At 41.7% G+C, this 26,856-nt stretch overlaps 1 protein-coding gene across 1 annotated transcript in view; it reads left to right on the forward strand.

The window, feature by feature from the left end:
- Positions 1 to 26,856, forward strand: part of PREP (prolyl endopeptidase) — a 168,825-nt gene that overhangs the window by 53,234 nt on the left and 88,735 nt on the right. The window lies entirely within an intron of this gene.

Below are 26,856 nucleotides of genomic sequence, written 5' to 3' on the forward strand. Positions count from 1 at the left end.
TGGTGAAGCGCAAACAGGAGAGGAGGCCCCTGGTAAGTGGCTTTGATTTTGGGAATCACTGAAGCAAGTTGTTGGGGGGAAGGAGGGTTGCAGAAAACAGGCTTGTGTATGTATGATGCACGTACCACCACGTGCCTAGTCTGATGAGTGACGGAATAAGCTGTTGATTGACTCCCTCACTTTACGGAAATATGCCTAATGAGTCTCCAGGAAACTCTCATGGAAATACTAGGGAATCCGCTGCTGCAGGTACTTTGGCAGAGCTGCTTTGTTTCTTGTCCAACACCACTCTGTCATCATGGGAGGGTGGAAGGGGGGACCATTGCTGCACACATCTTAAAGTTGTTGCCTCAAGGCATCCCTGATACTTATGGCCCCGCACTGTGCCCCTCTAATAGCCCTGGTCTCTGGCTGTTCAAATTTAGCCTCGAGGTGCTGAGCCTCTGTGGCCCAGCCCTGGTGAAGCTTTCACCCTTCCCTTCACAAATATTTTGGAGCGTACAGTACACAGCTGTAAGCATAGGAATATTGTCATCGGCCAGGTCCAGCTTTCCATATAGGCAGTGTCAGTGGGCTTTTAAGTGGCCAAAAGCACACAACAGTAATTCTGCACTTGCTCAGCTTGTTGTTGAACCACTTCTTGCTGCTGTCAAGGTGTCCTGTGTGTGGCTTCATAAGCCATGGCATTAAGGGGCAGGCAGGATATCCCAGGATCACAATGGGCATTTAGATTTCCCCTACGGTGATCTTCTGGTCCGGGAAGAAAGTCCCTGCTTGCAGCTTTCTGAACAGGCCAGTGTTCCAAAAGATGCATGTATCATACACCTTTCCGGACCAGCCTGTGTTAATGTCCGTGTAACACCTACAATCCCCTGGAGAACCATTGAGAAATACCCCTTGCGATTAATGTACTCGGTGACTAGGTGGTCTGGTGCCAGAATTGGAATGTGTGTGCCATCTGTTGCCCCTCCACAGTTAGGGAAACCCATTTGTGCAAAGCCATCCACAACGTCTCGCACGTTGCCCAGAGTCACGGTCTTTCGGAGCAGGATGTGATTAATGGCCCTGCATGCTTCCATGAATGTGAGTCTAACAGTCGAGTTTCCCATTCGAAACTAGTTAGTGACTGATCAATAGCAGCTTCCACAGTGCAATTGCCATACGCTTCTCCAGTGGCAGGGCAGCTCTCATTCTCGTGTCCTTGTACTGCAGGGCTGGGGCGAGCTCATCACCCAGTCCCATGAATGTGGCTTTTCTCATCCGAAAGTTCTGCAGCCGTTGATCATCATCCCAGATGTGCGTGATGATGTGATCCCACCACTCAGTGCTTGTTTCCCAAGCCCAAAAGCGGCATTCCACTATGGTTAGCAACTCCATGAATGTCACAAGCAATCTCGTATTGTAGCTACTACGTGTGGCAAGATCAATGTCGCATTCCTCTTGCCTTTGTAGTTTAAGGAATAACTCTACTGCCACTTGTGATGTGTTAGTCTGAGCGAGCAGCGTACTGATCAACAGTTCAGGATCCATTCCTGTAGACCGAAGAGGCTGGGCGCACAGTACACAAACTGTTGAAATATGGTGCCAAAGGTGGACGAAAGCACAGGGATTGCTGGGATGCGAAGCAATGCATGATGGGGCATTGGGACAGGAGCCAGGATGCCCCACGACCCCCACTCCCCACAACTCTTAGCGGCAGAAAAGGAAGAGATGCTCTGTGCGATAGCTGCCCAGAGTGCACTGCTCTGAATACTGCTGCAGGTGCCGCAAGTGTGAACATGCTATTGAGCAGGCAGTTGACAGTGTGAGCACACAACAGCAGTTTCCCTTCAGCGCTCTCTGAGCAGCGCTGTAACTCTGCCAGTGTAGACATACCCTTAGCGTTTTTTGTTCTTTCTTTGAAGATTCTGCATAGCTTTGCTTCTCCTTCCCTTCTTATGCAACCTTGTTTCTAATTGTATTGCTCCTCCAATCCTTCGACTTCATCACTGCTGCTTGTGCCCTGTAGTATGCTCTACTTGAGCCGACCAGCAGGGCTACTACTGCTGCCTTCTCATTGAAATTCCTCGCCACAAGCTCCCTCTGCTGTGATGTGTACACACAATTAAGCAGATGATAAAGGTTAGATGGAGAGGTGGGTGGCAATTGGTCATTATAGAAGGACAGTCTGCCCCTTTAAAGGGCCAGCATGCCTTGGGCCAGTCAGGTCTGTTCAGTTAGCCTCACCCTACCCCACTAGGGTAGGGTGGGTATAGGACCAAAGGAGGAAAGCCCAGCTGTTGAAGGCTGGGGAGGAGAACAGATGGGCTGCTCCAGCGTGTGGCAAGAAGCCAGGCTTGAGGAAGGAACTGGCAGAAGACCACAGCCTGCCAGATGCCTTTGGAAGGAAGGGAGACCTGACCCAGATGGTGGTTTAATTGGAGCCCAGGAGCTTGTGGTTAGACAGTGAGAGCCCACCTATAAGGAAGAAGGCTGAAGTCTGACCCCAGCAGGACCAAGGACTCTCTTGTTTTGATGTTGTGTTAGACTTGGACTAACAGATTCTGTTATCCCCGAGGGGGTTGAACACTTTAAAGTGGAAGCACATGTCTTAACAAAATCCTAATATTGTACGAGTGTAAGGCATGTTCCTGCACTTATTGAATGTAGTGCTTTTCCACTCTGAGTAGTAATAGAACTACACTTTCAATGCCAGCAGGATCGAGCCTATATTTATTAAAGTATCTATATATTAAAAATATACAACATTCAGGAGGGGGACTCCCCAGCCAGCTAAGCAGAATCTCTAGCCTGCTTCTTTGAATATTATCCTGATCCCCCAAGTAAGTAATGTACAATGTAGTATGTTAATGTTTTACTTTATTGTAACTTTGCTTTAATAAAGTTTGAATTTTTATATTAAAAAAATAAACACACTCTCTCAACATTTGCTGTCCTCTGAATCAGTGGCTGTTTTAATGAGATAATTTGCATATTTTTATCATCTCAGTCACTTCATGCTTAAGCTCCTTCAGGACTCTTGGATGTAAACCATCTGGGTTAGTTGACTTATTGCTTTTTAAATTATCCTTGCTCCAGAATATCCTTATGGCACCTCATTCTCTGAGGGGGAAAAAAAAAAACAGGTCAGAGGTAAATATCTTCCCCAACATGCTTGGTGGTGAAGACTGATTGAAGGGGGGAAAAAAAAGTTAGCTTCTCAGCAACATTCTTATCTTCTTCAGTTTCTCTTTTTAAACCCTGGTGATCCAGCAGATCCTCCAATTCTTCTGCAATCTTTGTGCTTCCCATCTGTTTACAAAATCTTAAGTTTCAGAAATGTCTTTAGACTTCATATTCAGAATGTTAACTCATTCTAATAGCATTCCCAACCCCAAAGACAAAAGTGTAACAGAAAAGTCTAGGAGGATTTTTTGTGGGGTAGAAAGGTTAGAGAATATTATTTTAAGTGACCTCCATAATCTTTGGGGATTTTTCTTTGTGTAACTAAAACTAAATTTTAGAATAAACAGTGGATGAAATTCTGACCTCATTGAAGTCGATGACAAAACTTCCACTGACTTCAGTGGGGACGGAATTTCACCTTTTTATCTATACCCTTCAAGCTGGAATACTGAATAGCAAGGGTCTGAAAAGGAGTATTGGTAGATGTCAGCCTGTAGTGAATATAAGATTACGTAAATAGCTTTAAGGTATGAGTAAGATATGATTCCCAAAATAATTCATATTAAACAAGTTTTATGGATCACTTTATTGTTTACAACCCTGTATGTACTACTTTGATATTTTATAGTCTGCAGACTTAGTTGCAAATATGTTTACATAGACTTAACTCTTCTTTGAATATTTGCTTTCTAAATAACTTTTTAGAGTTGAGAATCTAGAAGTTATGCCATGTGGTACAGAATAATTATTTGAAACTAAAGAAATCAAGTGCTAAAGTGCATTGAAATACAATATGTCAAGCTGTGAGATAAAGAATTTTCTGTCTTTGCTTTTATGGCACACTACAGAAATACCAAGAACCAATTCTAATGTATGATTAATGTCTGCAAAACCTGTTTTAAATATAATGAAAGTTACCTTAATTTTTTATTCACAGTGGTGTCTAATGTGGTGAACAATTATGCTGGCTTTTCCTCCCTTTCCTATGACAGAACGTACTCACATTCTTGTGCCATGTGTGACAATTTTGTTTCAGCAGTAGATGTTCCGGTAGTCAGGAGACATGATCATCACCAGTGGGTTTGTTTTTCTTTTGGTATACTGAGCGCCTTCTAGAGCTAATTGTAGTACCGTCACTGTTTCTTTGGACTTGATGATAAATGCAGCCTCCATGTCCTGAGTTCTTCACAACCATTTGTGAAGAAATATCATGAAGTTTAGTCTGCATATTAGAATTTGAGGCCTGAGTGACAAAATCATGGATTATAGTTTGTACAGACACTTTGGTAAAACGTGTGATATGTAAACCCCCACAGTTACAGAGAAATCTTCTCTTCACGAGGTGGCAAAGCTTAGCTTTCGTTAGGACCTAACTTGAGAAATCTTTCCAAAATGTATGAGTCAGAGAAGATAACCCATAGGCACTGATTTTTTAGGAATATATTGTGTTGATTCATTGTAAGTTGAAATGATTTTGGAAAAGAGTTTCCTATTACAGATTTTGTTGGGATGCCACAGTGAGGTAAAAAAGAATACTTATTTTGTGAATAAAAACAAAAAATTCACAGATGCTGTGACTGACATTCTCAGTTCCTTAAACGTCTCTGATGAAAATATTCCTTTACCGCCTTGTTATTGGCAACTGAAATGGCCAAAAAACCTGGCGAAAGGTGACATGCTTCCATCTGGGTGGAGCAGGCATGGCTGCTTAAGTGGAAGTTGAGGCAGGGGTAAATTCTCTCTGCAGCATTATGGCTTTTTTTTTTTCTAAAGCTGAGACAACTCTGCAAGGGAAAATCCTGCAGAAAATCTGGGGGTAGAAACAACAAATACAACCACAAATTCAAATGAGACATGGATTCAGTGTCCTTATCTACAGAACATTAGTCTGTTGTGATTGCAGGTTTGTTTAACTCATTTCTTCATATTTAATATACTTCAAATATTGTAATCATTTTCTTGGAGGGTTTATAACAAATCATGTTATAGTTTAGTTTCCTTCAAAGTAGTATCTCAAAAATATGAATGGCTAATTTCTTGCATGCACAATTTTATTACAGTGAAGCATGCCATTTGCAGCTCCTTTGTAACTGCTTGCTTATTATATCACCATTCAGTATCTATTCCAGTGTGATTGGCTGAGTAGGTGAAGTATCCAAGGCTATCTCAATTAATAAAATTAGGAATAATATGTAAAAGTAGAGATTGCACTGATTCTTCTTCATTTCTGGTACGATAGTACAGGGATCGACAACCTTTGGCACACAGCCCATCAGGGAAATCCGCTGGTGGGCTGGGGTGGTTTGTTTACCTGCCACGTTCGCAGATTCGGCTGATCGCAGCTCCCACTGGTTTGCCACTCCAGGCCAATGGGGGCTGCGGGAAGTGGTGTGGCAAGCCCCCCATTGCGAACCTGTGGACGTGGCAGGTAAAAAACCCATCCTGACCCGTCAGGGGGCTTACCCTGGTGGGCTGAGGGCCAAAGGTTGCTGATCCTTGCGTTAGTACCTCAAGACCCCCATCAGGGATCTAATTGTAAAGGCATTGTACAAACAAACAACTCCGTCTCTTTTCCCCAGATAGCTCCTAGCCTAAGATCTGCGGGAGCCTTAAATAAGCCAAATATGAATGACAACTTGGAGAATGTAGCTTCTTGAAAAAAATTGAACTTCCCAAAAAGGATGTAATCAATTCTTTTATTCAATTTATACCTGTGACAGGATTGGGGGGACCCCATCTAATGCGGGGCTAGTGCACTCCATCTCCTCTAGGATGTAGGCGCAGGGTATAAGTCAGCTGCATCTATGTCTCTGTAACCGGAGTCAATATATTCACCTCTGTTAGCAAGTCCATGAGGTCTAATGGTCAAAGTCAATGTATTAGCACTGTTCAGTGGGGCCACAAGACCTGGGGACCAAAGTCACTGTATCGACTCCTCAGGGCAGGGGGCACAGGGGCCAAAGTCAGTAGGTTAGCCCTTCTTAGCAGGACGGTAGAGCCTCGTGGCTGAAGTCAGTTAGAACTGCATCAGTTTGCAGAGCAGTAAGGGCTAGCGATCAATCCATGGATTTACCCCCGTTTGCAGGGCATTACAGCCCAGTGACCCCAGTCAATGGATTCACCCCCATTTGCAGGGAAGTACGGCCCAGTGGCCTTAGTTGGGGGAGGGGGCCACCACACCCAGAAAGGAGGGTAGTGGCAGCTCAAGCCCTCCCTCTCCATCAGGCCCCAGCCCAGAGCCCTGGTAGTGGCAGGAGTGCATGTCACTAAGTCAGTAGGGTGGGGTCCAACCAAAACACGCTGACTCAATACTCTGGTTCACCAACCAGGCCACTGTTTGTTTCCCCTGGGCTGCTTCTTACCATGTTTCTCACTGCTGCAGTCTGGGCATCTTGGCTGTCTCTGGGTTCCCCAGGCTGTACTGTCCCTGGCAACTCTGGACACTGCAAAGCCTCTGTGGGTAGCCTGATGTCTGCCTGGGTTGCGGCATCTCTGGCTTCAGCTGATCCTTGGCTGGAGCCTGCAGTATGCATCCTTCCTCTTCAGCAGTCAGCCCCAACTGACCTGAGCTGCTCACTTTTATACTGGCATATTTGGAGTGTGCTCAGTAGAGTTAAGGAGGCGTGGCTTCCTCAGCCCACAATGTAGGGTTAACCCCTTCCAATCTAGTGAAAAACGAGTGCGCCCATCACAATACCATATAAAGAAATTTCTCTTAGCCGCTGCACAAAAATGCCATCAACAGTTCCTTGGAATGAAGAGGAAATGAATGTGAAAATAGCTGTTTTTTCTTTTCCTGAGCTCTGAAATAATTATTAATTTTTTTGTGGCAGATTGTCTTAAATCAGTATTAACCAAATTGGATCTCATCAATATAGAGGACTCTGTTTTGCACAGTGTATAGAGTTGCACATTTTTATTAGCATTTATTTCCTTCTCTACCTGACTGATTTATTCAAACAATTAAAAATGCAGTAATTATATTCTCTTTGCTGAAGAAGAGCACAATACCCAGCTTTCTCTCTATTTAACCTGTATTAAGGATTTTTAATTAGGATTTGGTTTTGTCAATCCCAATATATTGTTGTTTTTTATTTTAGAGGAGGTGAACAATTCAAATTGAAAAACAGCAGATGGTAGGGGGCAGTAAAGGAAGAAAAAAAGAAAATATGATCTGTTTAGCCTCTTCAATAAATAATGTGATATATTTTCACAATGCACCTCTTTAGTCAATGATAATCTTCAGAACTGACAAAACTCCAATTACCAGAGTAATTGGACACTCTTAAGTTAATAACTTTCCTGAATGAAATTAATAAATATGAACAGCTTTTGTGTAAGATTCCACAGACAAGCTGTGATTAATGGTGGTCAATTTTCATATGTTAAAAATTATAGAGATTTGAATGACTATCTTGCCTTTCCTTTCCTTCCCCCCCGCACCCCCTCCATCCCTGAAAGCCATAAGGGCAACTTGCAGCTATGCCCCGTACCTTATGCTATGTCTGCCAATAAGGGGTACAAGGTCCAGTAAGTTTAATGCACTTTAGTGCTTTCCACTATTTCTAAATAAAAGGCCCAGCACAGAACTTCCTTCCCAAGGGAGGGGATAATGTGGCACTGAGCTACCTTTGTGCCCTCCCAGTCCTAGACTGCAGAGGTTCCTTGCATAACTGAGAGAGTCTTAGGGGCCTGTCTGCGTCATGGCAGCCTCCCTGGACTGTGGGACCACTAGGAATCTCCATAACACTGTGTGTGTTGTGGACCTACCCCAGCATTTGCTGCACACCCGGTCTTGTGATGCATCTTTGGGTGTTAGTTTTGCTGCTGTCATCCACAGTGCCAGGGGAATCCTCCCCCAACTGTAGACTTTTCGGGCCTCTTTAAGCTGCTCTGTCTTATTTATCTATTGAAAAGGGTCTGGAACAGAGGTTGAGGAACTTGCCTCAGAAATTTAAATGAAACTTATCTTGCTATGAGGGCAAGTACAGTCACAAAATTGAATCTCTGGAAACAAGGCTCATAATGGAAGTGTTAGTATAACAGCAATGGCTATAATATGTCATTTGTACATTAAGGCTGTATTTGCTAAGGAAGGAAAGAGTTACACGCATGAGCAGTTCTCTGTCTCTCTCTCAATATGTACTAGTATATACATGCCTACCTTATAGGCACAGCAGACAGAGTTTGAAAAGCAGACACCTGGATAAATGTTGGAATATCACCCTGTGTCACACTAGAGTGTGTGGATGCCGGAGGAGGCAAAGCCAGTACAAACTCTATACTGTGCTATCCGTAGTTTGCTTATGGTCTCTGAGTTGATTATCTTATAATGGAATAAGGTTTGGGTGCACTTTTTGTTTGCGTGAAGAATTGTGATGCTCCGTTGTTACCTTCTTTGGTACCAGGATGGTTTACCAAAAAATTGAGAAATTAAAATACACCTCTACCTCGATATAACGCTGTCCTCGGGAGCCAAAAAACTTACCGCGTTTTAGGTGAAACCGTGTTATCTCAAACTTGCTTTGATCCACCGGAGTGCACAGCCCCGCCCCCCGAGCGCTGTTTGACCACGTTATATCCAAATTCGTGTTATATCGGGTCACGTTATATCAGGGTAGAGGTGTACTGTTTAAAAAATTGAATCGGATATCCTCTTTGGCTGTGTCATTTCATGATTGTTTTGCTAGCTTTGGTGACTGACAAAAAAATGTAATAATTCCAAGTGTCTTTACTTTGAGTCCATCCATATTAGAAACACTTATTTAAATGCTGACAGAAAATACCACACACAGCTACAAAATAAAAATGATTAATAAGGAGAGAGGTTTTTCCTTATTTCTTTGGAAAGGCGCTTTCTCTTTAAAGAAGAAGAATGGTCTTGTGTTTAAAAGACTCTGTTGGACTGGATGGGGTGGGGGAAGCGGCAAGAGATCTGGATTTAATTCTCAGGCACTGCTGCAGACTTTCTGTATGAGTTTGGGCATATCATTTAATAGCTCTCTCTGTCTCAGTTCTCCCATCTATAATATGGGGATATAATCCTCCTCTCTCCTTTGGCTCTTGTCTGCTTAGATTGTAAACCCTTTAGGTAGGGGCTGTCTACTTTTATGTGTTTGTACAGTGCCTAGCACAATTTGATTGGTGCCTGTTGGCACTACTATAGTCTCTGAATTATAATTTAATTACAGGGGTTGGAAATAAGATGTCACTTTCAATCATAAAGTCAAAAATGAACAGATGTCAGTAATATTTATTTCCAACAACTGACAAGTCACAGGTTTCCACAAAGCTCCTTAATGAGCTATTAAAATGTTTACTGTGATCATCTGCTCCTGAAAACAGTAACAGTGTAACTTGCACTGCAATTAACAATATGTTAGACAAAGGTGAGCTCAGAGCTTAAATTAGTGCTGACCATTCACACGACATAAGCTATGTCTTGTAGGCCTGGTTGGACATTTGTAACCTGACATAAATAAGACCTCATTTCTTAGTGGGCATAATTGGGAAGGTGACTGCAAGGTTGGGTTGTAAAAAGGGACTTGATAAGCAGTGTGTTGAGTCAGGATGTCTGTGCTAGCTAACATAAGCAAGAACATCTTGGTATTAGGATCAATGGACAAGATATACCTGGAACAACACATGCTGTTCACAGATTGGTTCCTGAAAAGTAACCAAGCCAATCATGAAGTGTGTGATGCAATGTATAGTGAAGAGTGCATGTGTTGTTGGTGCTAGTAGAATTGTATATACAGATAAGTTTTCCTGTGTAACTTGGGATGTGTGGTACGCCCTATGCTTGAGTCTGATCAACTCAGCATAGCTTTGATGTATGCCAAATAGAGGAACCTGAGGGACAAGCTTGGAGTCAAACTGAGTTCTTTGGGAACTGAGTGGAAGAGGTCTCAGGAGAACCCCAACATGTCTACATTTACGGCAGCATGTAGAGTACAGATGCTGCAAACCTCCTGGCACTGGTGTAAATAATGAGGCCCTCTTAGGTGAATAAGGAGTTGACAGAACCTTAGTGGTATATACCTTACATGGCTCTCTACATATCCAAGCAGAGCCCCCCCATCTAGAACGCTGTTTTTAGCAGTGTAGTGTCCTGCTGCTGGAGCCTTTCCTAACTGCAGTGAAAGACTCCAGCAACAGGGAAAGGTTCTGACAATGGAGAGTCAACAGGGAAAAGCTGCCAGAGCCTTTTCCCCGCTGCCTCCCCACGTCAGAGCCTTTCACTACTGCATGCACCACAGTGTGGACGCAGCCTTCTTTTTATTGCAGAATGTGGCTACACCTACACTACATGCCGCTGCAACCAGTGTAGTCAAGGGCATAGTAGTGAAAACATCTGAATCTGACAATCCAACAGCTGGGATGTAGAGTGGATATATAATGACTGAGCAGTGCTACCACTAGGCTATTTCCATTCTTGTGTGTGTTTATTCTGCAGCTTCACTGCATTCAGTGTTCTGAATGGCTGCAGGACTTAAGAAATAGTGGGTGGATATGGGGCATTCTTAAGTTGTACTATATGTTGGGAATTTAATGGCTGTAGAGCTCTGAGGCAGTTTTTAAAGGTTACAAGAGAGAAAGCGGAACATCAGAAATAGCTGATCAGGAACCTTATATGTGCTAGAGGAGGCTAAAAGCCCAAATCAAAGCCCACTGACGAAAATTTGTGGAGGAGTTTGTTTCTTTCCAGTGATCTTTTTATAAAGCCCTAAGAGAGCAAAAGCTGGACTGATAAAAACTGAAGACAAAAATGCTGTATTTTAAAAATAGGTGAGATGAGACTATGCAGGAAAGTTCTGGGAAGAGAAAATCTCAAAGAAGCGAACTAGTTACAGGACCTTCTTAAACAAGGAACTGTTTCCTAAGTAACAAGTTTTATAGTACAGGATTACAAAAAGGGAGTGCCAGTTAATTTGAAAATTGAGGGAAAGTGAAAAAAGGGAATTAGGGATACAGTTGATAGAGAGCAAAGCCTCTGGCATGGAAGCCAGTGAAGGTGTTTAAAGATGGAAATCTTTGGTAGTGAAACCTTTATCATGCTATCTAGTCACCTTAAAGAACTAAGGTAAGAGCCCTAGTGTTCGAAATTGAGAAGGGTTATTAAGGTAGCACTGATACACGCCCAGAATACAGGACATGGGCCCTCGGTTGTCCCTTCCCCCACCAGTATGACCTCACACATGGGGTGTGTGTGTGTGAGATCACGCTGCACAGAGGATGCTATTTTGCATACAAACTGATGCTGGTGGGAGTGGAGTGATGCACTCTGCAAAATGGCATTGTCCATACATGATACTGCCACCCTTGGGGCCACGTGGGGGTGGGCTCAGATGGGCTGGGTGAGGAGAGTGCAGGGGGTGCCTGGATCCCATTGTGGTTGAGCTGAGCAGCTCCTGGGGAAGGGTTGCAGTGGTCCCGAGCTCTGGAGGGGGGAGAGAGTTGCAGAGCTCGGGATGTCTAGCCCTGCAGGTGGTGAAGACGCTACGGGAGGGTAGTGGGGCATGGATGTGGAGCAGTCCCTGATCAGAATTTCTTTTTACTCTGTTAGAATGTGTGTTTATCCTGTGCCCCTGTGAAACTAGACTAGATTCACAGGGGCACTCTAGCTCCTAAACATTTTGACAATTGAAAACCATTGTCAGCCTGGTCTGATCAGCCACTTAATTTGGATTTATGGCGTGGCCCAAAGTGCCTGGAGCATAGCAGTGAATTTTGCCCCATATGGGGTAGGATGAAACCCCATCCAAGTAGTTTGTGTATCTTAGAGATAATTAGAAGATGTTACAGATATTAGTGAGGGCTGTTTTTAATCTAGACCTACCATAAGAGCCTGACTTGCGTAGTGATGGACAAGGTATCATGATCTTCGAGAAATGCTGAGGAGTTAATGGCTGGTTGGTTGCCATACCATATGGATCCTTGTGTTTGGTTTCTGTTACACAGTGACTACATTTTCAAGAGTGGTCTGTATATTTGTGAGAACATTGGTTGCATTTGAGGTCCACACGTATGATTCATAAAGGCCAAGCAGGTGCCATTTATGCTCAAATCTCTGGGCAAAACTGTGGGTTCAGGAACAACTATTTGGGGCTTGATTCCTCATTTCAGCATTCCTGTTTTACAGCCATTAATTTAGTTCCAGTAGAGTTACACCAGTTTGATACTGGAGTAACACAATCATAGAATTATTGGACTGGAAGAGACCTTGATAGGTCATCTAGTCCAGTCCTATGCACTGAGGCAGGATTAAGTATTATCTAGCCTAGACTATCCTTGACAGGTGTTTCTCTAACCTGTTCTTGAAAACCTCCAGTGACAGAGATTCCACAACCTCTGTAGATCATTTGTTCCATTCCTTAACTACCCTTACGTTAGGAAGTTTTTGCTAATGTCTAACCTAAATCTCCCTATCTGAAATTTGAGTTCATTATGTCTTGTCCTGTCCGCAGTGGTTAAGGAGAACAATTTATCATCCTCTTTTCTATAATGTTTTATGTACTTGAAGATTGTTACTGTGTTTTTTTCCTCCAAACTAAACAGACCCATTTTTTCAATCTTTCCTTGTAGATTAAATTTGCTAGACCTCTAATCATTTTTTTGCTCTCCTCTGGACTTTCTCCAAATTGTCCACATCTTTCCCAAAGTGTAGTGCCCAGAACTGGATACAATACTCCAGTTGAGGCCTTATCAGTGCTGACTAGAGTGGAAGAATTACACCTCATGTCTTGCTTACAACAATCCTGCTAATACATCCCAGAATGCTATTTGCCTTTTTTTTTTTTGCGAGTGTTACATTGTTGACCCATATTTAGTTAGTGATCCACTATAGCTGCCAGTTCCTGTTTTACAGTACTCTTTCCTAGGCAGTCATTTCCCGCTGTGTATTTGTGCAATGATTGTTCCTTCCTAAGTGTAGTACTTTGCATTTGCCCTTATTGATTTCATCCTATTTATTTCAGACCATTTCTCCAGTTTGTCAAATCATTTTGAATTCTAATTCTGTCCTCCAAAGCATTTGCAACCCTTCCCATCTTGGTATCATCTGCAAACTTTATAAGTGTACTCTATATGCCGTTATCTAAATCATTTATGAAGATACTGAGTAGAACTGGACCCATGACAGATCCGTGCAGGACCCCACTCAATATGTCCATCCAGCTCGATTATGAATAGTTGATAATTACTCTCTGAGTACGCTTTTCAAACCAATTTTGCACCCACTTCATAGTAGGATCGTCTACGCTATATTTCTCTAGTTCGTTTATGAGACGGTCATGTGAGTATCTTATGGTGATGTCAAACACAAAATAGTCTTCAAAATCCATCTCACGCATGACAAGTTTACCATTTTTGAGCTAATTTCTGCAAGACTCCTGCACTATAAAATTTAGCACTACATCACTGCCAGTGAGCATTTTGTATAAATGTGTAAATAGCCTGCACATTGTGTATTATGGGTAAGATGAGTATGTTCTGATTTTCCAAGATGGTAAAGCTAAGGAAAATTTTAGATTTTGGAATTGGGAGGGGGACCACTAACCTATTCTTGCCACCTTGCTTTGCCCCTGTAGAAGTTTGGAGGGAGAAGGTCTTCTGCCAGTAGTACAAATCTGCTGCTGGAAGGTGAAGATAGCCAGGGAGGAGTCAGGGGAGTTAGCTAATTTATTTTTAAACACAGATATGAGTAATGGACAGGTGGTATTGACTAAACTAGTTTATTTGATTGCTAAAGGAGATTGAAAGAGAACAAAGGCTCCTATCAGATATCGACAGAAATATGAGAATGATCTTCCAATGAGATGAAACTGCCAATAGAGTTCTCCCTTTTCCAGGTAAAGGGAACTATTTTCCCCCTCATCCCTCCCAACACTTATCCACCTGTGTCTGATGCATAACACATCTCAAACAAGCACAAATAATTTTGGAATATTATGAGGGAACGGATAGGTCACCTAAATATGGGAGTTGCTATCATTTAATTATAACCAATTCTAGTGACTTTTTTTTTTTTTTTTTAAGAAGATCGAAAACTTTCATTTGTTTATATCTGGCTTTTGAAATTTGGCAGGGGCAAAACCTTCTGGGTGCAGAAGTGCCTTTCCATTTAGGTTTAGCAGAGTTAAATTATTGAAAGCAAGTGACAGAATGGAAATAGCGATTTGTCAGGAAAATTTTGGCAACATACCAAACGAATACCTACATATTCTGAAGAGCCATGTCCATACTGCAAAATACGGTGTTGGGAACGTCTGTAGTGGTGAGTTGGGAGAAGGGGAAGGAGCTAGGACTGGCTCCCCTTGTCCTATGGACAACATAGGAGGCAGCCATCTCCTGGGAGTGCTCTGAGGAAGAAAGCCAATTGGGCTCCCCTTTGCTCTCTGGATATAGTACATGGTGCCAGTAACCTTCCCTCCACTCTCCCTCCCCCACCCACTCCCGGATAACTTTCTCTTGCTTCTGCGAATATAGTTGGTCCTATGGCCAAAGTGCTGCAGTGGCGAAGGTTCAGGGTTAAAATCCTGCTGATGATACATGATATAATATCAGTGATTATCATTATATACAAATGAATTTGTTTTTACTTTTTTCCTTTTAAGAAAATACTGTGAAATCACATTTGAAAAAAAAAGAACATGGGATAAAATATGTACATTCAAATGTTATTTTGGTTACATATTCCAGCACTTGAAAGTTAGGAAGTGCCATAATTAGGTTGCCCATGAAACCATAATTCTGTTCTCTTGTACATATACATTAGGATAGTCTTTAATTACATGGTCCAATACTGTGTTTTTATTTGCAAAACTATGCCTCATTCATTGTACAGAATGGCTAGACAAAAGGGCAGAATTGAGGTTGCATTGGCATCTGTACATCTGACATTTCCTAACTTGGAAGTGTTTGAGTTTGCAATCTAAGTAACTTACTTTTTTTCATGTAATGCAGTAAATATGCTATATCTATTTATTAGAATGAGGTAAAGTGCTAGCTCAACTATTTCCTTTGTGTGACTGTATTTTTAAATTATGGAAAAGATGCCTAAAACATAGGATATTGCTTATTTAAAATATGTACTAGGAATTGGGGGGGAAAAAAAAGATCTATTCTAGTGTTCCCACTTTCTGAAAGTTCTGTGTTAACCGGAAAGTCAAAAAATCTCTGCGTTCCTCAGAATCTAAATAAAGCAAATACAGCTTCTGATTATTATTTAGCTTCCATTTTTCAGGACAAAGTATAGCAGCACCTCCCACTCCCAAAATCCCAGCCTAGGAAAGCAGGGGAAAAGGCAGGAATGAAAAATGAAGTCACTTTTTTCTGTACGGTGAGAAAATTTTCCCTGGAGCCTAATCCACCCTATTTACTTTAATATTCTTATGGGGAAATTGGATTCGCTTAACATCATTTCGCTTAAAGTAGCATTTTTCAAGAACATAACTACAAGGTTAAGTGAGGAGTTACTATATACAACTTAGGCCTATGAACTTGAGGCTGCAGGAACAGGTACTGAGCAGACAATGGTCCCCTCCTCAGGATGTAACTCGAAAAGGCTGTGGTTTTGCATAATTGGAAGTGGGGGAATTTGCTTTCAGATTCCCCAGGCAAACCACTTAACACTGTTTGTCTCAAAAGTCCATGCTCATCTGGCACATGGTTCTATATAATCATTTGAAGATTCCCACATGCAATCCCAGCCCACAATAATTCATAAACCAATACAGCGAACCCCAAAGATACTTAAACTTATTTCAATAAGGGCTCCCAAGGATATTGCAGGAAATTACCATATCTGTTACAGGTAGCGTGATTGATTTGTAGAAATGAATCCTTCCTCCTGGAAACTACTGCATTTGGGAGTCTGTTTTACAACACTTACTCATCCATGTAGATCTGTTGAAGCTGATGCAGGATTAAGCCCTATGTTTTGACTCTCCTAATGGTGTAGGTCTTGAGGCTTCATATTCTTGCCATTTCTATAGACGTAGAAGTAGTACTCTATTAAACACACACCACCACACAACTAAATGCTGACAGTGCGCAGAGTACTGAGCAGGATACAAATATAAAGACAGTCCTTGCCCCAGAGATCTTACAGTCTAAAAGTTCTCTCAATAAGTGTTGTCCTGTCTCTATTTGCTAGCCCTAAATGGTTTCTAAATATGTTAACACAGACCTTTCTTTACCTGTTGGTAGTCACGTTTCCTTAATTATGTTAAAGCAGCCAAGAGTCCTGTGACACCTTATAGACTAACAGATGTATTGGAGCATGAGCTTTCGTGGGTGAATACCCACTTCATCGGATGCATGTAGTGGAAATTTCCAGGGGCAGGTATATATATGCAAGCAAGAAGCAGGCTAGAGATAACGAGGTTAATTCCATCAGGGAGGATTGCCATAGGACTCTTTGCTGCTTTTACAGATCCAGATTAATACGGCTACCCCTCTGATACTTAATTTTGTTGACACTCTTTTTAAGCCTGTGAGGATATTGTGTGCTGTAAAGCTCACCTCAAGTCATGTTAGTTTTCAGATTATTGAGCAGAAAATTTCTCTTGTAGTTTACATGACTTACAGAAAACCAAACAAATTCAAATCCTGGTAAACTGCTCTCAATCCTTCATTAGGGTTGAGGTTTATCAGAGTGTTTACGTTTCTGTGAGCGAATGCTCCAATGAAGAGGTGTGCTCAGTCCCTCTGCCTGTTTCTCTCCCTGTTCCTTTCTCTCACAACATTTTATTATTATGGTTTAGTTATTTACAGTTGGGTAGCTCTCAACAGTTTGCTCGGCACACATATAAGACAGCACTGGTCACAAAGATCTTACCTTCTGAAAGATAAGTAATAAAAGGTGGAGAAAGGGGATAAAGCAGAGTAATGTAGTGGTTGATATACACACATTGGAACTATCAATGTATATGTCTGCAATAAACAAAATGACTTCCAGCTGTCATCCTACTCAGCTATTAACCAGCTAACGTTTTTGTAGGCTTCACGGAAGAAATAGGTCTATATTATTACCTGAGCTGTCACTTACACTGCCATGCTATTGTTAGGTTGATGGGGAAATCTTTTGTTAATTTCTTTAACTTATAATTTATCTTGTGTGTGAAATATGCTGATTGACAGCAATGGCAAATGAAATTTTCTCTCCATGACCAGATTGCCGTAGCATAGGCCCTAGCAGTATATGTTTTTCCAAGTAATGGCTCTGCTCTAACTGCATGAACTGTCTCTAGCGATTAGATTCCATGCAATCACTGGCCTTTCTGCTGAGACTGGTAGCCCCAGTGTGATGGTTGGCTGAAATATCAATCTCTCTCTTAGCAGTGTTACTTTGCAAATAATGGGAATAATAATTTATTAGAAGTTGTAGACTAGACAAGATTTCTCCTATGTTTTTATTCTCTTCGTTTTTATAGTATTTTAATATCTTAATTTTTGGTGAGCCACTTTTTGGCTGCAAGAGATATTGACGTAGTCTACTCAACTGAATCAAAGTCTAAAAATATAGCTGTTAAATCAGATATGCTGGGTTTACATCCGGAAAGCCTCTTCTGGAACACACATCAGCTCTGCTCTATATTAGGCAGTAGAGACCTAGACATAACGTAATAGAAGCATCTGAGCAATTTTTCTGATTTAGCTTTTACAGAAGTTAATCTGTTATTTAAACTGTGTTCTGTCTGTTATTTGCCACTTCATACTTGTATGAGTAATCTTTACTCACTACATTTCATGTACACTGTGCTTAGTATGAGTTTTGGAATTTTGTTACATGCACTTTCTGTAAATTTTAAGTGAAGAGATAAGGGTGTCATTAAAGACTAGGCAAGCATGACATTTTATTAGTTCTGCTGTAGAGAAGGCAGCTGTGTCTTGTACATTCATTGATTCTTGATGTGTAAGTGTCTGTGGATTAGTTGAAGTTAACTCATCCTACTTCTGATAGAAAATGAATTTGACTCTGAAAAGGAAAGCACATGTGTTATATGTTACTATCGAGCAGTGTAGAGTATGCTCTAGTTTAACTCATAAACCATATGCTGGTTATTTAAAAGATGTCTCAGAAGACTTAAGCTCAGAAGCTTTTCTCTCATTTCTAGAACACTAATTTTAAGATAGTGTGACAGACAGCCTGGCATCCTCAAAATGTTTGAATATTAACTGAAGAAAATTCGTAACTTTTTGTCAATACCTGGAAAACTAAATTAATTTGCAGCGTGACATTTTGTAATAGCCGTTGTCGGTTTGTCTTTCCCGCAATCATAATCTACATGACACAACGTTTCCAGTTTTGGGCTACTGGAAAACTGAAGGGAGCATCTGTTCAACTTTCCAGGTTAGTTAAAATGCCTTTCACGCTCAGTTTTTGTAACCTTCACACTGCGCAGAGTGTTTGTTTTATTTCTGGCATGTTGTGTATGTATAATACTTTTAACGGGGCAATCGTGAACTTCTTGATAAAAACCAGAGTAGGGCAGTGACAGGGTGTGTAAACCCCACATGGACGAGGAAGGGGCTAGGGGGTCTCTGTGTGCTAAGGTAGCTCTGCCCTTCCATTCCTGGCAATCTTGTGTGGTAAGGAGGAGGACTTTAAAAGGAGGAAGCTGCAGTCAGCAAAGGGGAAGCCTCGAGAAGAGAGCAGCTTCTGAAGCAGCAGAAAGAATCCCCCACCTCAGAGAGAGACACCACTAGCTCTGCAAGGATTCCAGTGAGAGACTGATTTGGCTAGGTGGCTGGAAGGACTCCAGTAAAGCTGCTACACAGGCACTCCTGAAGAAAGGTGGTGCCATTGTCCTTTTCTCTTTTTGTTGACCCCAGCAACGGCTTGGTCTCTGAGTTTGAACAAAATTTTTTTCCCATCCATAAAGTCAGAAGGCCCGCAAGGGTGGGGCCCACTGCAAGGACTAAGTGGCTGGGGCCTGAAGTGGGCTGACTCTATAGTGGTAACTGGACATGGGAAGGGAACCCAAACCCTGCTAGAGAGGTGTCTCAGAGCGACTCTCTTACGAGTCCCTTTAAAATAGGGACACTAGTTAAAATGGAAAACATTTTTATATGGTGAAAAAGAAAAGAGATGTCTTTCGTAACGTGAACTTTGCTTTAGTGTGAAATGTCAAAGGTAGTAAGATTTGTAGGTGGCTCTCACACACACATCCCAACCCAGTTTTTCTACCTTATGCTGTGTGTAAACTGATCTCTCTTAATTTTGCTAATTGATATCTTATGGTTGAAACGAAAACCTACTGGGCGCTAACATATGGTCTCTTATAAAGAATTTGTCTCACGGAGAAGCCTACCCACAACCCACCAGTTCTGGGAGTGTGCTGAGATTCCTACTATTAAGCTGCCCTTGGACCCTGCTTACAGGCTTCACTTTGTCTACTCTACTCAATGGCAATTTGAATTTCATTAAATTGAAGCTACACGGCTTCTTCTACCCCCACTCATGGCCGTTCAACAAAACAAGGATCTTCCTCTATGGACCACAGAGCTTCCTGAGTGAGTCTTGGGAGTAATGACTATTTTTCACTTCCCCGGCCTGCTGTGCAAAGCAAAGGAGTCTCACTTGCACACATCTCCATAACCTGTTTCGGGAGCTTCTGCCCTTGTGTTTCCTCCTCTGTTGCTCATTGTTCTCAGAAGGGAGGAGGGGAATAAAAATGTGAAAATTCTTGACCATTTCACACCTAGGGTTTACCAATCAAGAAATTGACTAATCTTGTTAATTTCACTTTGCTGCTTTTTAGGAAATCTAAACCGTGGAGGCACTGGAGCTGTGTGTTGACTCAGAAAGATAATACTAGGGGTTCATATTTGGAAGGTTTTCTTCACAAGCATAACAGCGTTATGTTTTTAAAATAAAAGTATACATTTTGCAGAAATTGAAGACTTAATGGCTGTAGTTTGAAAAAGTTTCCTAGTGCACTGGCCATTAGCAAGTAGATTTCTAAAGCTCTGGTTTTAAACAAATGTGTGTGTGCTTATTGTGGGATTTTTTTTGTAGTGGCTATTTTATCAAGCTTATTCTGACAGCACTTTGGAGGCTGCTTATATGTTGAACCAGCAGAAGAAGAAAACATATCCCATTAATCATTTTCCTTTGGTTGTTGTCCTTTGCAAACCGGGAAGCATGTCTGATGGTTATCAGAATAAGCTGGACACACAACAGTCTTGCACTTATGTCCGTTAAATCAGTGGTAGCACCCCACTGACAGAAGGAGCACAGTGTGGCCATGAAAAATCAATTTTATTACTGCAGTGGTTGTACGTCGATGTAAATGAAGTCAATTTAATTTTGTAATGTAGACTTGCCCTGAGTAAGTTTCGCATACCAGAAGAAGAGCTCTGTGTAAACTCAAAAGCTTGTCTCTTTCACCAACAGAAGTTGGTCCAATAAAAGATATTACCTCACCCACCTTGTCTCTCTAATCTTCAGTAATAGAGGTTGGCATTCCAAGGACAAAAGAGTTTTCTCATTTATATAAAATGTGTTAACTTTTAAACATAAGCACCATTTAAAGAAATATATTAAAGGTTATGTAAACTGAATCTGCAAAGAATGATGCAACTTTTAGAAAATGAAAATCTAGAGGTAAAAGGTGCCTAGATATCAGAGATAATGAGTGGCCTTTAATTTCTGTCTTTCCACCTCCCTATTTATGTGGGAACAAGTTAATTCTAAATTGTTTTCCTGTAATATAAAAATGTTTAATCTACAAACAAAATTCTAAATTATTTGGAGTGTAAGTATTGCTTTCCTGCAAGACGTACATGCAGAAGGAATATCTAGATCTCAGATGATGGCTAGAAGTGGCTTACAAAGTTTAGTGTTTAAAAAACAAAGAAACAATAGGCATCCATTGGTGTTTCACACTAGGTTGCACCGCTTATACCTCAGTGGTTGGAACAGGAATCTTGCCTAGTGGTCTGAGAAGAATCAGAGAGCAGAACCAGAGGAGGGGTCAAGGAACAAGCCAATGGTTGGAGCCAGGAGTTCAGAGGAAGGTAGGGACTAGGGTTGGAGCAGGAGCAGGCATGGTTTGGTCTAAGAAGCATGTCTGACACAGCTGTAAGCATGGAACACATTGAACAGCCACTGTTCTGCAGTTGCTACAAGCCTAAAGTGATCTATTGGACCTTCTGTCCACAGTCACTTAGTGAGGGTTTACTGGGCCCAGCTAGTTGCCAGGCAACCAAGGTGAGTCAACTGAATTCCTGACAATGGGTGGGATTTTTGCTCCTGGAGGAACACGGGGACTTTAGATAAAGAAGGGAGGCATAATGGGTGAGACCTATTACATGAATGGAAAGTAACTCTTTTATGCCCCCAATGTACAAATAACTTGCATAAATGGATGAATTCATCTTAATTGCTTGAGTACTGCAAGAAAGTATCACTTATGATTTGAAAGTAACACTTCAGCGTTTATATTCATAACTTCCAGTGCCTTTCACCAAGCTTAAAAATCAAATTGGATTAAAGTCTGGGAATTGAAAAATGGAATAAAGTTTGGTACAGACTTAAGTTTCTAAATGTGATTCTTGAGTATAATTTGGCCTATTTTATGTACACAGAATTGTTTAGACTTTAGTGAAACCACCCAATACTAAGTTCAGCTGTAGCCATCCAGCAAGTGTTCATTCTGTCTTGCTGAGCCAAGCACTCTAGTTACAGTCTGACTGTCCCCAGCACTCCAGATTTGTGGAGAAGCAATCATTCTTACACACAAATATAAGTGGCAACAATTGAAATGGAACATAACTTTATTGAGATTAAACTCTGTATCCTTACCAGTTAACAGAGTGCTACAGTACTTAAAAAGGTAATTGATATTTTTTACATTGTTCATAACATTTGCTGTCCCTCTGGTGTTGTTCCCATGAGAGTGTTAGCTGATCGATGAACCCCGTCTCTTCAGCTTGCACATGTGAGAAGATACTTGCTACAAAATATATGATGTACTGACCTCTCACGAAGTGTGGAGTATAATGGGAATTGCTTCGAACCTCCTCAAACTGATGAATAGTGACTCACTCCCAATGCATCATCTCTCCCCCAAAGTGGATGGCATTACTATGAGATAAGCATGGTGAGGGTGGAGGGGGACCTCTATAGCCATTCTTTCCATCATAACTGCATCTTGATCAAATCAGTTTTTCCAGCTGTTTAATCCACAGCCCTGAACTTTCAGTGAGCCTTGGATAGACACATGTTGTGGCCTGTTCAGAGTTCATGGCAGAACTAAGGCCTGAATTTGTACACTTCACAGATGTGATTTTTTTTTTCCTTTTGGGTTCAATACAAGAACAAAATTATTAAACTTTAAAATAATTCTGTCATATATGTTGTGGTTTTGTCCCTACCTTTTTTATTGGTATGCTATTAATTTCATGTTCTGTTGGGTTTATTGATGTTTCAATCAAATGAAGAAAATAATCTAACTGTAGTTCTTATCAGTAATGTAGTAATCTGAAGATAGTAATAGTGTAGCTTTTCAGTTCAGATACTTATATGTGCAGGCATATATAGCTCTTCAGCATTATACTTTCTGATGCGAAGACTAGCAGTGAGAAGTATTCAGTAAACTGTGTCAAGTGCTTTGCTTCTCCCTCACTATTTGTCTCTGTAGTGGTTCCTGCTGCTAGCCCCTGCACAAATGCAGTCAGGCCTGGTCTACACTGGGGGGGGGGGGGGGCGTGTCGATGTAAGATATGTCGACTTCAGCTACATATTCCCGTATCTTCTTCCAATTTACCTCCCGTCCTCACGGCACGAGATCGACGTCCGCGGCTCCCCTGTCGACTCCGCTACCGCCGCTCGCTCCGGTGGAGTTCCGGAGTCGATGGGGAGCGCGTTCAGGGATCGATATATCGCGTCTAGATGAGACATGATATATCGATCCCCGATAAATCGATTGCTACCCGCCTATACGGCAGATAGTCTGGACGTACCCTCAGAGACCAACTGAAGTGCAGCACCCGTGTCCTTTTATTGTTTGTGTCTGTTCCCACCACCTGTTTACAGAGACTAACACTCTGGGGGACTGCTAACTTCCTGGCCAGCAGGGATCCAGAGCCCACACTCCTCCTTTCCTGTCTCCTCCCTGCTTCCTGTTTCTTAGCCAGCTTTATAGGGTAGGCTGGCTACCCAGGCCTGCAGGTGGATCCACTCTGGTAATTAGAGTGTGGCCCCTCAGCCAGCCCAACTAATACCCTTCGTCCTCTGGAACAGGGCTAACGGGGCTGGCTTTTCTCTCTTAGCCAGCACCCTGTTACAGTCTCCAATAGAATAATTCTCTCTAAATGCATGCTTGAGTGGCCTTTATATCTGAGTCCTCATTGGTCCCCACATAGGAGAACTAGAAAGATTTACTGGTACATCAAAAATGCCAGTTTTCAATAGTTATTTCTGAGACCAACTTTCTCAAAGGGATGCTATGTAAATGTGTAACTGCTTACTCCATCTTATCTGCATTGATTTTTTTAAATACCTTTTGACTGCATATAGTTATCCCTCTCCCCCTTCTCCCTTTGTACTTTGTCATCTTAGACTGCAAACTCTTTGGGGATAGAATTGTTATCTTGTATGGTTGGACAGTTTCTAACAGACACTATTGGATTATAAAAATAATAGTTTCTCCACTTCGTTTAAATTTGCATCTCAGATTATTGATATTTTTCAATGTCACTTTAATTTTTTATTCATTTTTGCATTATTTGATATTTTTAATAGCTGGTTTAAAAAAAAAAAAGTTTCCAGATGATTTGGTCAACCTCAATATCCTGCTTCTGACAGACAGTTTCACATGAAACCAAGACCTTCACTGATGTACAAGTAGTCGTTATTGTTATCTGTAGGCATCAAAAGATTCTGTACCCCATTACGTCCATGAGCCACTCAAGATTCAAAAGTGTATGTTTCCTGCTTTGCTTTGTTTGTGATTTTTGTACTTACGCGACATAAAATGCTTTTATTATGGTGGGGAAAAATTATGTTGACACTCCCCCCTGCCCCCAAAATAATAATAATAATACCGGTACATGGTAAAGCCTCTTTGTTGTGAACTCTGATGTACTGCAGTGAAACTGTGCTCACAGGTCCTTATTCATAGGCTTAAGCACTTTGCTGATGAATGAGAACTTAATATAGTAAAATGTAGTGAAACAATTTTTGAATTTCCATATTTAAATTTAAGTGAGGATGTTCAGTTAAAGAAGAAGCAGACTTCACTATGAAAGGGTTCCAAATTGCTGACTTGAAAAACTGTAGTATGTTCTGCCTGTCTTGTGCTACAAATTGCACAGTATCTCTGGTCTGCATGGTCCGAAGAGATTTGATTCTGTGGAGAGAAAGAGGAACACATTTACAATAACCCTACATTAGTAATTTCAATTCCCTTATTGGAGTGCAGTCACCCAGTCCAAAATGGTAATCAGAAAATACCATCTCTTTGCACAGTGTGGCTGATCCTTTTTATAGGGTTGTGTTATACTATAACTGTGAAAAACATTTTAAAGACTGACAACTGCAGTTAAAAATAAAATTAAATACAATATAGAATAGGGGAAAAATTAACCTCATGAATTTCGTCTCAGAAAGGATATTACAGAACTGAACGGGGTCAGGTAGAGCAAGGAAAAGGTAAGGGGCATGGAAAAACGTTCATATGAAGAGATAGAAAAGACTGGGATTATTTTAGAAAGGAAATTAATAAAGGGGAATGTGACAAACTATATGAACTAATGAATGATCTAGCGAAGGTAGATCAGGAGCTCCTGTTGTCTGCATCTCATACCGGTAAGAACAATGTGCAATTCGATAAAGCTGAAATATGGAAAATTCAAAACTAGTAATAACTAGATTATGGAACTCTTTTGCTACAAGATGTAATTGAGGCCAAGATTTTATCAAGATTTAAAGAGAAAATGTACATTTGTATGGATAGCAAGAATAGAATTATTATTAACTATTATAACAAACATTTTGGAAGGGATGATTAAACCTCAGGCATCAAGCCTTAAAACAAGCTCCAACTATTATCTTAAAACTTTAATAAAACACAGATTATCCCATATCATCATACCTGCACCATCCTTTTATGCATCTGGGGTAAGCTGTGGGCTCCATTGAAGTCAATGTCAAAACTCCCATTGACTACACTGGAGACAGGATTTTTCCATATGGTGCTGGCCACTGTCAGAGACAGAATACTGAATTGGATAGAACACAGGTCTGATCCAATATGCAATTCACGAGCAGCCTTCATTTCACTATAAATTATTTAATACAAGTTAAAAGTAAACGATTTAAAAAAAAATTGTATTGCTGTGATATAGTCAGATTTAGTTGGTGCATAGATCACCTTTCATGTAAAGAGGAGGAAGGTTTCTCAAACCAAAATGGCAATTAAGAAAAGTTAGCTTTGCTGTTGCATTAGAAGGCTCTGATAAACTAACTTGTAACATTTAATGGGGTTAAAGTGGCCTGAGCCACTGAATAGCTCTTAGTGATTGTTTTGGGGTTTTTTACTTGCAGTAATTAAAGCTCAATTATAATCTCTACTTTTCTTGCATTGTTTCAGTTCATATTACTGAATGGGGGGTGATTTAAAAATAAATTGATGTAGTGTTTTATGGAGCCAGTACATTGTATGTCAGGGATCAGCAACTTTTGGCACGCAGCACGACAGGGTAAGTTTGTTTTCCTGCCGTGTCCACAGGTTCAGCCGATCATGGCTCCCACTGGCTGTGGTTCACCGTTCCAGGCCAATGGGGGCTGTGGGAAGCTGCGCAGGCCGAGAGATATGCTGACTACCACTTCCCACCGCCCCTATTGGCCTGGAACGGTGAACCACGGCCAGTGGGAGCCACGATCGGCCGAAACTGCAGATGTGGCAGGAAAACAAACCGGCCCGGCCCGCCAGAGTGCTTACCCTGGCGGGCTGGGTGCAGAAGGTTGCCGATCCCTGATGTATATCAACTTACCAAATGGATTATCTATTTTGCTTAAAAAATTAAAGCAAAGTACCTACATGCAGAACAAAATATTTAATAATGGGTTCTTCGATCTAGCTGAGAAATTCTAATACAATCCAGTGGCTGGAAGTTGACCTAGACAAATTCAGACTGTAAATAAGGTGTAAATTTTTAACAGTGAAAGTAATTAACCATTGGAACAGTTTGCCAAGGGCTGTGGTGGATTCTCCATCACTGACTATAGTAGATCAATATTTAGGTTTTTTTCCTAAAAGTTATGCTCTAGGAGTTATTTTGGGGAAGTTCTGTGGCCTCTGCAAATAGGAGGTCAGAGCAGGGCCGGCGCTACCATTTAGGCAGCCTAGGCAATCGCCTAGGGTGCCAGAATAAATGGGGGGCGCCGTTTTGCCGGAGGGGGCGGCAGGCGGCTCCGGTGGAGCTGCCGTAGTGGTGCCTGGGGAGGGTCCGGTGCTCGGCGGCTCCGGTGGAGCTGCCGCAGTCGTGGCTGCGGGCAGACGGTTGGCTGCTCGCGCGCCTCTGGTGGACCTCCCGCAGGCACAACTGCGGCAGCTTCACCGGAGCCATGGAGCACCGGACCCTCCGCAGGCACCACTGCAGCAGCTCCAGCGGAGCCGCGGGACCAGCGCGCGGGGCGGCGAAATTGCCGTCTGCCTAGGGCACTCAAACCCCAAGTGC

Source organism: Gopherus flavomarginatus, chromosome 4, assembly GCF_025201925.1.
Source record: "Gopherus flavomarginatus isolate rGopFla2 chromosome 4, rGopFla2.mat.asm, whole genome shotgun sequence".
NCBI classification, from domain to species: Eukaryota; Metazoa; Chordata; order Testudines; family Testudinidae; genus Gopherus; species Gopherus flavomarginatus.